This window comes from Salvia splendens, chromosome 16 (assembly GCF_004379255.2).
Source record: "Salvia splendens isolate huo1 chromosome 16, SspV2, whole genome shotgun sequence".
Classification (NCBI taxonomy): domain Eukaryota; kingdom Viridiplantae; phylum Streptophyta; class Magnoliopsida; order Lamiales; family Lamiaceae; genus Salvia; species Salvia splendens.
In genome coordinates, this window is record NC_056047.1 from 2,548,315 (window position 1) to 2,560,442 (window position 12,128).

The window sequence follows — 12,128 nt, forward strand, 5'->3', positions numbered from 1 at the left end:
AATTACTGATGATGTAAGCCACTGCCTAGTTAGTGGCCACGCAGGATCTCATGACCTCCACGACATCCCCGACATAATTACTGATGATGTAAGCCACTGCCTAGTTAGTGGCCATGCAGGATCTCATGACCTCCATGACCTCCACGACTTAGGGTGGTGATGCAAGCCACAATCTCTGTTCAATATATAAATAGAACTTAGATCTGACAGAAGAGGACTCTCACTCTTTCGTTCTCTAGAGACAGAATAGATTATATAGCAAGTGTGTATTGTAAGCTGTAATCCCAGATCAAGCAATACAACTCTGCCCTCTTTTCTTCCCGTGGACGTAGATTTACTTCAGTAAATCGAACCACGTAAAATCATTGTGTCGTGATCTTTATTCTCTACCAGCATTTACAAACATCAGAAATTCGCGGCTCCATCATGGCTATTTTAAAATTTAAAATTTGACTGAATTTCATAATTTTTTTTGACAATTTAACATTAATATGAAAGGAAAAGTGAAGTTATTTTATGAGATATAATGGAGTTAATTAGGCATTGACTCGGGAAAAAATTTTCCGAAGTCAAACAAACCTTTGTAATTATTACCAAATCCGTGGTTGGCTGGTTGCTGTGTGCTGTATCTTAATTGCGTAAATCTTAAATTAACTTGCCAAATGTCATCGCCGCAAATTATATTTGGAGTTTTTCAAATGTTATTCGAAAAAAAATCAATTATTTTATACAGGCAATGCAATTAATTAAATTGAAGCGTAGTAGGTACAATTTGAAAATTTGTAAAAATATAAATTTTCTAGAGGATGAAGATGAAATGTATAGAAGGAAAAGTATTATGAAAATGAAATGCACTAAACGAAGAAAAGTCGCTAATGAGAGGGAGAGAGCTTATGCTGTTATGCTTGTGAATAATAGTGTCTAATGCAGTGGAATGACTAGCCTATTTATAGGCCAAGCCACCATGCAGGGTCAACCAAGCCATGGAGGCTCATCATGGCAGATTCGTAACCGCCGACGGTTACGAGCGTGTGCTTTTCTCACGTGGCAGCTCTGACTGTGCCACGCTTGACGACGTGTAAAGCCACTTGGATTGCTGACTCTGCGGTGGTATAAAAAGATTAAGTTTGGGCTAGGGACAAGCCCAAGCACCAAGCCGAAAGACCAAAGACCAATTGCCAAGATCCAAGGTCCAGGTCCAGGTCCAAGATCGGGATCAGGACCGGGCCCGCGAGCACGGGCACGGGCTCGGGCGGGCGGGCGGGCGGGCGGCGGCGGCGGCGCGCGCGTGTGGGCTCTTTCACCCATCTTGGTCCACTATAATTATTAAGTAACATAAAGTCACTTAATTTAAACACGTTAAAAGATGTGTTAATCCTCCAATGTGGGATAATTAACACTAGTTAATTATTCCCTAAGCTCCAACTCTAAGCTTTAATTAAAAGCTAATTATGCCCAACTTTAATCCATTATTTCTCACTCACCGGAGATCGGATTTGAGAAAGTGAATATACTACATTTATCTACGTAAAATGTAGATCGACGCTATGTCATTTAATTTCACAAAATTAAATGTCTTGTCACATTTATTATTTGGTCAAAATCCATTGACCGGACATATTTAATCCATGATTTTTACAACACCTTCTGCCGACAAAGAATGCAACAAAGAGGCAAAAACAACACCATTGCCAAAAGCCAAGAACTATCCCAACCGTAAGCAAAAGAGGGCAAAAGGGGCGAGATGAAGTTCACCCTTTGTAACATTTGGCAAGTGGTATTGATTCTTCGATAACTTCCAGACCATCTTCTAGCTTTGATCAGCTCGCCACACATGTCTCCTGGTAGGAAAGGAAAGTTTGGGCACCACCCTTTAATCCATGAGCGAGTCTCCACAAAATTAATCTTCTTTCAACATCCCAATTTGGTTCAAAATTTTGGAAAACCACTTTGTTTCTAATCCACCATATGGACCACGAAATCACGTAGAAAAGAAATGTCCATATTTTCTTATCAAACTTGTAGAAAGGTGCATTCATTCAAGTGAGAAAGCATAAGATCGGGTCTTCGGGCTAGCTGAAGGCGAGATTCCATTGGTTGCTGCAAAAATACCACAGGCTGCTAGAGTACTTGTACCCAAACATGATGTTCTGGATTCTCTCGCTCCCCCTTACAAAAAATGCACAAATCATCTGTGATTCCGGAAACTCCGAATCTTAAAAGTCTGTCCCTGGTGTTAAGTTTTCCCCGTGGGACAAACCAAACCAAATCAAAAGTTGGGCAGCAGGTGGGACAACCTAACGGTAGTACAAATTTAAGTTTTCTATATGTCCTAATCCTAATGTAAGTATAATTGCAAAAAGACACTCACATTTATGAAAATTCACTTTTACCTACAAATATATTATCTCGGTGCTTAGATCAGATGATGATGTGGCATACCAAAATTTACACGTGACATTTCTTACACGTCTACAATATATGATGTGGAATTCTATAGCAAATAATATGTGATTTGAAAACGTCACTTACGCTCAGTGAGGTTTGAGTAATTGTCTTGGCACGGGACGAAAGACTTCAGGAGAGAGAAAGTGTCTAGAAATAAATTTTATTTGTCGAAATTTCCATTCTTTTTTATTTGAAATTGGTTTGAGTTGGATATGACTGAAGAGAACATTGATGGTGGTGGAAATACGTGTGTTTGGAGTTTCAAATTTAAATGTATTTTGTCTCTCAATTAATTAGGTTTGTTTGTTATCTTTGGTTCCTTGTGCTATTAGAACGCTGGCAGTTAGATTATACGTAACACGTCTAAATATTAATGAACATTAATGAATGAGAACAAAAGCAAGTGAATAATAGCATCAAACTAATCATCACGGGCCGGTGGAAGACTTCCTTATAATACAGCCAAGGCCCATTACTTATTATTCGCAAGGCACTTGTAAGTGGGCTGGGCCGGCCTAACACAACACAGGTCCATCTCAGCCCGATCAACTTCTGAGGACTGTCTCTGCCGAGACCCCTAACTGAAGTGGGTCGAACTTGGCAAGACAAAATAATCTTCTTCTTTTTTTCGTGCATTTCTCACATTTTTTTTATGTAATTTTGAATTTTTTACAAAATAAAAATTGTGATAATTAGAGGGTTCAACCGTTCAAGTCATAATGATTTAATCATATAAATGTTCCAATCTTATTATATATAAAAATTTCCACATATTGGACATTGATTAGAAAGGATAATTAATTACGATATTCAAATGGAAAATTTTAATAAAAGTTTCTCTCGGCTAAGACTTCTTGATGATAATTATGGTGTAACGAATTCGCACTTAATTTTAATACTAATACAAATAAAATATAGTAATCAATAAAAATAAAATGATGCACATTCTTCAAATTCCGTAGTCAGAAATCTAGCTAGCTATATATACTAGTTCATTCGAATCACACATGGATACTATATTTGATCACTTTTTCCATGGGAAAACCGGAATACTTTGTTCGTTTCTAAAGAAATTATGCTTATCAACTTTGGTCTTCACCTTCACCAACCTATTGAAATTCTCCTTGAAGTAGCTCGCGCCGTACACCAGCCCTTCCAAGTAGCTATTCCTCCCATTGTGATTTATCCCGATGTCGAGATCTCTGTAGTTCAAGAAAGCTTCCCTCGGCGCCATGGAGACGTACGGTGTCATAAACTCGTACAACTCCCTCGTTTGTGTCAAGTACCGGTCCGCAGCCTCCGCGCCTTCCTCGTTCCAATTCGTCGCGTATTGCAGCTTTGCAATGTTGCCGGCCCTGTGGGGGAACGGCCTCTCTGGCGCGGGAATCTCGGCCATTCTTCCGCCGTACGGATTGAACGTCAGCTGCGGCGTGCGCAACTCGACCATTTTCTTGAATAGGAGGTCAAGTGCTTGTTTTGGAATGGGTTTCTTCAGGTAGTCCGATTTTCTCTTTAGGTACGTTAGAGACTGCGGAACCCTACTTAGGAGCTCTGCAACCGGAGTTCCTAAGGGGAAGTCTGTCCAGAAAAGGACTGACTGGACCCAGCTCATTTCTAGACAGTCTGACAACAACAGTCCCATTTCAGGAAAACTGTTGTTAATTAGGGCAACTAAATCTCGCGAGTTCCCAAGGTACATCGTGCGGAAAGTAGCCCTGTTGGTTCCGTTGACCACACTGAGTGTCAGTCTAAGGAACAGTTCCTTGGGAAACTCGTCTGCCGCTATCTCCTGATAGCGGTGGACGAGGTCGACGAAATTTTCGTCGTAATCCCTCACGACTCGGAAAACCGTCACGGTTTCTGGGACGGGTACGATCTTGATTTTGTACGACACCACGACGCCGAAGCTGGACCCCCCGCCACCGGTGATGGCCCAGAAGAGATCCTCCCCCATGGCCCTCCGGTTGAGGAGGCGGCCGTGGACGTCGACTATCGTTGCGTCGACGATGTTGTCGACCGAGAGGCCGTACTTGCGCATCATGTTGCCGTAGCCTCCGCCGCTGAAGTGGCCGCCGACGCCCACGGTGGGGCAGACTCCGGCGGGGAAGCCGTGAACCGGGCTTTTCTCGGCGATTCTGTAGTAGACTTCGCCGAGAATCGCCCCGACCTCGACCCACGCCGACTCGTCTTCGACGCTGACGTTGACGGACCGGAAATTGAACATGTCTAAGACGAAGAAGCTGGGATCGTCGGACCAATACGAGACTCCCTCGTAGTCGTGGCCGCCGCTGCGGATCTTCATCTGCATTCCGTGAGCTTTGCCGCAGAAAACGGCGGATTGGAGATTTGCTTTGCGGTGATGATGATTTGGGGTTTCGGAGTGTAGGATTCGTTGAAGCGGAGGTTTCTTATGTAGTTTTGAAGAACGGATGAGTAAGAAGAGTTGTTTCGAGTGTAAATGAGTGAAGAAATGGATGGATCGGAATGGTCTTCAAGGCATTGGATGAATGCATGGTGGGAAGAGGTGTTGGAGCTCGCCCATGAGAGGGAAAAGAGGGAGAAGAGGAGAGAGAATGATACTGTGATTCTTGAATAATTCATTGTCTGCAAATGTGATGTTGTAATGAGGGGTTTGTGATCGAATTATATAGGGAATTTTTTAAGTATGTGGGAAGACACGTTTGATGCAAATCGGATAATCATTACATAATGCATAATTTGACCTTGAAATATTCAAAGAAGGTAACGTATTCGACCTCTGACAATCCGTTTGATTAATGCATTGTTGATTTTTGAATGATTATTTGTTTACGTATACAAATGTAAATAGATTTCAGCATATAAGGGAAAATATCAAATAAGATATTGATCAACTTAATATAAATGTCTAAATTAGCTGCTATTTTGGGTTTGAAAATTATTACTTTATCTTCTTGACTACTATTTGTAGGTGCAAATTGAATAAGATCCAACTTTTAATTGAGATGATTAATATGTTGTGTTCTTTTTAAATCTAAATTTATCATAAGAAAACGAAGTATAAGAAAAGATGAAATTTTTATTAATATTTCATCAATTCTCACTCAATTTTTTTATTTATAAATAAACAATTGTTTGAAGCCTTCGTCATAGTGGACTCGAACTAGAGACCTTTAACATTGAACGTGGACATTAAAAACACTACCACTATGCCAACATGCACACAATTTATGTTTTTTTTTAATTTCACATGAGGTAGAAAAAATGGAAACATATTATCATATTAATATGTTATGAACTTATGATATATAGTAGTATCATAAATTAGAGGGAAAAAGAGTTGCTCGGAAAAAAAATTATCTCTTACTTTGGTAAAAGGTGAAAATATATGTTTTCATTTTTTTCATCAAAGAGAACAATGGATGATTTAACTTGTGATGTTATTGCACTTTTCGTACAATTTATTATTATTTCTAGAATTATGCATGACCCAAAACTACTTCATCTACGTATTGTGGATATGGTTGGTGAAAATAAAAGAAATTATGTGAAGTAAAATTCTACGGCGCCTGGTGCCTAACTTTCCCACTAATAGAGATGGTTCTCATTTTAAAAAAACAATAGATGAAATTCTTGGTTGACTAATGTAATAGTCAATTATACTGCTGACGTAGATACACCAATAATTGAAAATATATTTAATAGAGAGAAGGGTAATGAAAGAGATCGTTGAAAATATAAAAAGTCATCCCACAAAAAATAACACTAACACAAATATATACACAATGTAAAATGATCAATGGATAGAAGTTCGCTGAGATGATATATTTGACTCCAACAGTTCCTTTTATAATGTTTGTTTATTTATGAGCAATTGTTCTTAATAAGTTTACTTTACTTACATAATTGTATCTATTTCACCAAAAACTATAATACTATAAGATAATTTCAAGAATTCAGTGATGTACGTCAGCTTGAATTTATGGTGAAGTAATAGTAGTATTTAACTTATTTAATAATTTTTAATTTCGATATTACTTGATCGAACTTTCTTGCACGTATTTATTAATGAAGTGAAAACTTAAACAACGAAGTCTAGAATTGATGACTTGCACGGAATTCGAGACATTTTAGTAGTAGTAGTAGTAGTAATATTTTGTAAATTATTATTAGGGGAGGAGCAGTATAGAAGATTATGATCGATACGAAATTAATTAATTACGATATCGATATTTGAGTAATGTAAGTTTGATTTTGTAGATGTATCCAAATTCGATTTGGATTTATGGTTGTCTGGAAAGTGCAGAAACATGCTGTGTTCATGTAATTTATTTATTAATCATGACTGTATTACTCTAGTAATTTATTTATTAATCATAGGAGTAGTATTTAAATAGATATCTTAGTTGCATATATAGAACGCCAAAATTGCCCTCCATTAATTAACATACGGAATAAGCCCAACATGGAAATGTCATACGAAGCCCGGCCCGGTGCTATATAAAATTGTAAAGGGCTTGGATTGGAATTATTATATGACTCATCGACTAGTTAAAAATAAAATGTGTAAGAAGTGTGACTATGTGGTAATTTGTTTGGATAGAATTATAATAAGAGTTAATCCGTAATTATTTCAATATATAGGTAGTGTCTTATCAACCCCATATAAGAATGTCTTGCTAATATTTTATTGCTATGGAATTAAATAGGTACCTTAAGGTGCCGTTCGGTTCGATAGATTAATTAGTAGTGAGATACAATATGAGATAACTTTAGATGTGCCTTGTCTAGGATTAAATTAGCATTGGATTCTATATTATTGTTTTGTTGTTTGGATTATATCTAAGATAAATTTAATATGGTGTTTGGTTAATAAAATTAATGTTTAGATTATGTGTTTAGGATTATTTACTATTAAATTATGAATGATATAATTGTTTGATTAACTAAATTAAATATTAAATAAAGCTTATTTAAAGATTGAAAATGTTAAAAATAAAAAAAAGCACTACATATAACCCCATTCATTTTACTAAGCACTAAACATCAATAATATCGTAATCACCAGCTAATTCCATTAATTACATAGCAATGATTATGTTACTTATTTTTTATGGAACTGAGCAGACGGGCTTTGACGCGGGCTGCTAAGTAGTCACGGGCTGCATTTTTTATGGTGGTGTTCGGGTTGCAAGATAAAATAATACCAAGATACAATCTAGGATTGAGTTGTGAGATTATTTTAGTCATAGGAGGTTAGTTATGACTAATTATCTCATGATTGTTCATTTAGGTTTGAGTTGTGGGGTTGAATCTCATGAGCCAAACACACTACAAATTTAATCCCAGATTCAATATTGCAAACCGAACACCCCTATGTGTATTGAGAACCGAACAACAGATTAAAGACAGAGTGAGATTGAATCTTGGTTCAATTAGGCCAAGCGAACAGGCACTAATTAGATTCAACGTCGAAATTGACCTCCAAAAACTAGTCCATCCGTCATTAAAATATGCAATAAGCCCAAATTGGATGTAGAATTAACTAACATCGAGCCCAAAATGAAGATGCCTTACCAGGCCGATATTACATTACCTGTAATGGGCTTGGATTTAATTAAAAGAAAGTCGTAATTGCCCTCCAAAAAACCATATTTAAGCGTATAATTTCAAATTTAATACTCATATTATATACTCATCCGTCCCATAAAAATATGAGCATTTTCCATTTTCGTCCGTTCCATAAAAATATATGCATTCCATTTTTAGAAAGTTATATCAATTTAATAATGTAGGTTCCACTATCCACTACACTACTTTAACTACCATTATTCTCATTCTCTTACTTTACCATATCATTATCCTCGTCTCCCTCACTTTACCAAATTTGTCTTAATTCTTATGACATACTCATTGCCCATATTTTCATGAAACGGAGGGAGTACTAATCTTGAAGGACGGATCTAGTGTGTACAATTGTGTTACCACAATTCAATTAAAGTGTTTATTAAGGCTTTGATTTTGGATAATATAGCATGTAATTGTAATGAAAATATAGTGTAGATACCATACATAGGGTTGCGTTAGTGTATTAACTAATTTACAGTAATAACTAATAACTTTCAATTTTGTGTATTAAAATTATCAACACAAAGATATGATTATATCAATACAACATGTAAATTTAAATATCAACACAAAGACATAAGTTTATCAACACAAGAAGATTGATAAATTTATGTCTTTGTGTTGATATTTTTAACATACAAAATTGATATTTAGTTATTACTATAAAAAGTTAGTATTTGATCACACACACACACAGGGTTGCGTTAGTGTGCTAACTAATTTACAGTAATAACTAATAACTTTCAATTCTGTGTATTAATATTATCAACACAAAGACATAATTATATCAATACAACATGTAAATTTAAATATCAATACAAAGACATAATTTATCAACACAAGAAAGATTGATAAATTTATGTCTTTGTGTTGATATTTTTAACATACAATATTGATATTTAGTTATTAGTTATTACTATAAAAAGTTAGTATTTGATCACACACACACACACACACACACACACACACACACATATATATATATATATATATATATATATAGGGTCCTGTTGGGTTGAGATTTTTAGGCCTAATTGAGAATTAAGATGCATTTTCAGTCACTCATTCACAATTTTCGCGCGATGTCAACTATTGAGACATTATGTCAACTAGGGGGCAAAATTGTCATTTTCGCGTGATGTCAACTACAGAGACATTATGTCAACTACGATGTCAACAACAAACGTTATTTATGTCAACTATTATGTCAACAACGTTTTACAAATAATTAATGTCAACAATAAATATTTTCATGTCAACGACCTATATTATTTATGTCAACAACAACGTTTTACATATAATATGTGTAGATATATGTAGTTGACATGGATTGTACACATAGCTGACATTATATGTGTATAGTTGACATGAATTGTATATGTAGTTGACATTATATGTGTGTAGTTGACACGAATTGTATATGTAGTTGACATGGATTGTACACATAGTTAACATTATATGTGTGTAGTTGACATGAATTGTATATGTAGTTGACATTATATGTGTGTAGTTGACATGAATTATATATGTAGTTGACATAGATTATATATGCAGATGACATTATATGTGCGTAGTTGACATTAAAAAAGGGAGATAACTATATCTTGAATCTAACTCTTAGCAACTAATTCCCAACTAGGGAATATCACCAAACACCTAGAGTGCATTATGATTAAGCTTGATTTCCCAATCCAGCTCACATCCAACACAATTGATAATCCAAACCCTAAAACTTCCAATTCCATAAACGAATCAATAATTAAGCTTGTAAAAAATTCAAATCCTATAACAAAAGCAAATTTTGGAAAATCAATCTCTCAAATCAGTTCACATCCTACACAATTGATAATGCAAAGCCTAATACCTCCAAATCCATAGTTCCATGCTCGAATCAACAATTAAGCTTTTCAAAAAGCTCAAACACTGTTTATTAATTAATCGAGGCCATAAATCACCCTCGACGGAGGCGACGGTAGAGCTGTTTCTTTGATCGGCGGCGATTGGTCGGAATTCACCCTCACCGGTGGAGTCGCGCACACCGGAATCACGGACCTGATTTGCACCGCCAGCGCGAATTTGGGGATTGATCCAATTTGAGGAACCTTGATCTCCTCCTGCAGGCTTGATGAGGATTTCACTAGATGAAGTCTCGATTGCTTGACAATCGGCCGCCTACAGCCGCTGCAGCGGCGGCGGTGGGAGAAATCGTTGGTTTTGTGGAGGAGAAAGAGTTGAGGCGTTAGCGCAGTGACGGATGACATCCTAGACCAGAATGAAATTACCATTATGCCCTTTCATAATTAATTAATGTAAAAATATTTTCCATGTGGCAAATTCTGAACCACTCATTTAATAAAAATGAGTGGTGCATCTCAGTTCTCAATTAGGCTAAAAAATCTCAATTGATCACGACCATATATTCATATATATATTGATAATTGGTTTATGGGCCATAAAAGAATTATCTGAAAAAAACAATTGTTTTCCATAAATAGAAATATTATACGCATTTAACAAAAACATAAACACACTGCCATAGCAATTCATACATCATTATCACTAGGGGTGTGCATTCGGGTTTCTGTTCGATTTTTTACCAAAACCGAACCAAAACCGAAAAACTGAATTTAGTTCAAAATCCAAATCGAACCGAACCCGAAAAACTGAAAAACCCGAACAAAACCGAAAAACCCAAAAAAACAAAAAAAAACCCCGAAAACCCCGAAAAAATAAATACAATATTAATATATATATATATAATTTATTTTATTTTATATATACTAATAGAATATTTATATATAATATAAAATGAATAATACATATAATATGTATTATATAGTAGAATATATTAAAAGACTATATATATTATATATAATATAATATATTAAATTAATAGAATATATATATAATTCGGTTTTTCAGTTTTTCGGTTTTTTTCTTCGCCCGAACTGAACCGAAAAATCGAAATTTTTATATTTTCAAAACCGAACCGAATCGAAAAACCGAAAAAACTGGACTGAATTTCAAAATTTCGTGGTGGCTCGGTTCGGATATTCGGTTTCCGATTTTTTGCTCACCCCTAATTATCGCGTGCAAGAATAGAAATTAAATAATAATCACAACTTGTTTTGTCAACAAAAAAAACAAGCATTACTAAATACGGGCGACAATTATCTTGGACTTGTTAGGGATAATACTGCTCATTTCTGAAAATTTTAGGTGGACGGGCTACCGTTTTCTCATGTACAAGCCGATCGAAAATGTCGTTATAATACTTCTTCCACCAAACACTCGCTTGCGCATGGCTCGCCTCCCCGATAACATTGTTGACTCCGGGGTCGAGATCGCATTGGGTCAAAAATAAGAGCACGGCAAAATCAAGAAACGAGTACGACACTAACAATTCTACAATTACAATATTATAATTCTTTTTTCTTTTAATATTTTTTAACTTTATCAATTGCATATTAAAACTTGTGTTACTTCATATATACAATACCCATTAATTTATTCCCACAATGATATAAGTCAATCACAGTTTAAATTTAAAACGACGTTCGAGGAAATAATCTTGCAACTCTGGTAAGAGAAGAAAAGTCGATTTAAATTGCAATAAGACTACGGTGTTCAGTTTTAGAAATATGAACTATATCTATTTGTGTTAGTATATTAATTAGTTTGCTTGTTACTACTCCATAACTTGTAAATTTCGTCGCTACTAATTCAAGGTAGCGATTGGAGTGAGAGTTCTATGTACAAACTAATAGTAGTATTTTATAATCGTTGACTTAGTGGGTTGTGTTATTTATAATAAAACTGTAATTCATACAGACATGATCTTTGTATAATTTTAAAAGTAAATAAAATACTATAATAATATTTACTAAACAAATAGTATAAAAATAGGTATGTTCAGGCTGATCTTATTACGATTAATTTTTTAAAAATTAATTGAAAATATGTGAAATTTGGATCGATAATTAAAATATAAAATCAATAGTATAATGAATTTGGGACGGTCCAACATTAAAAAATGCCAAGGGTAGTACCGTACTTTCATGTAAGTTACTCCC

General features: G+C 35.4%; 1 pseudogene; it reads right to left on the reverse strand.

The window, feature by feature from the left end:
- Positions 1-3,338: 3,338 nt before the first annotated feature.
- LOC121770832 lies at positions 3,339-5,049 on the reverse strand (annotated as a pseudogene).
- Between the last annotated feature and the right edge of the window lie 7,079 nt (positions 5,050-12,128).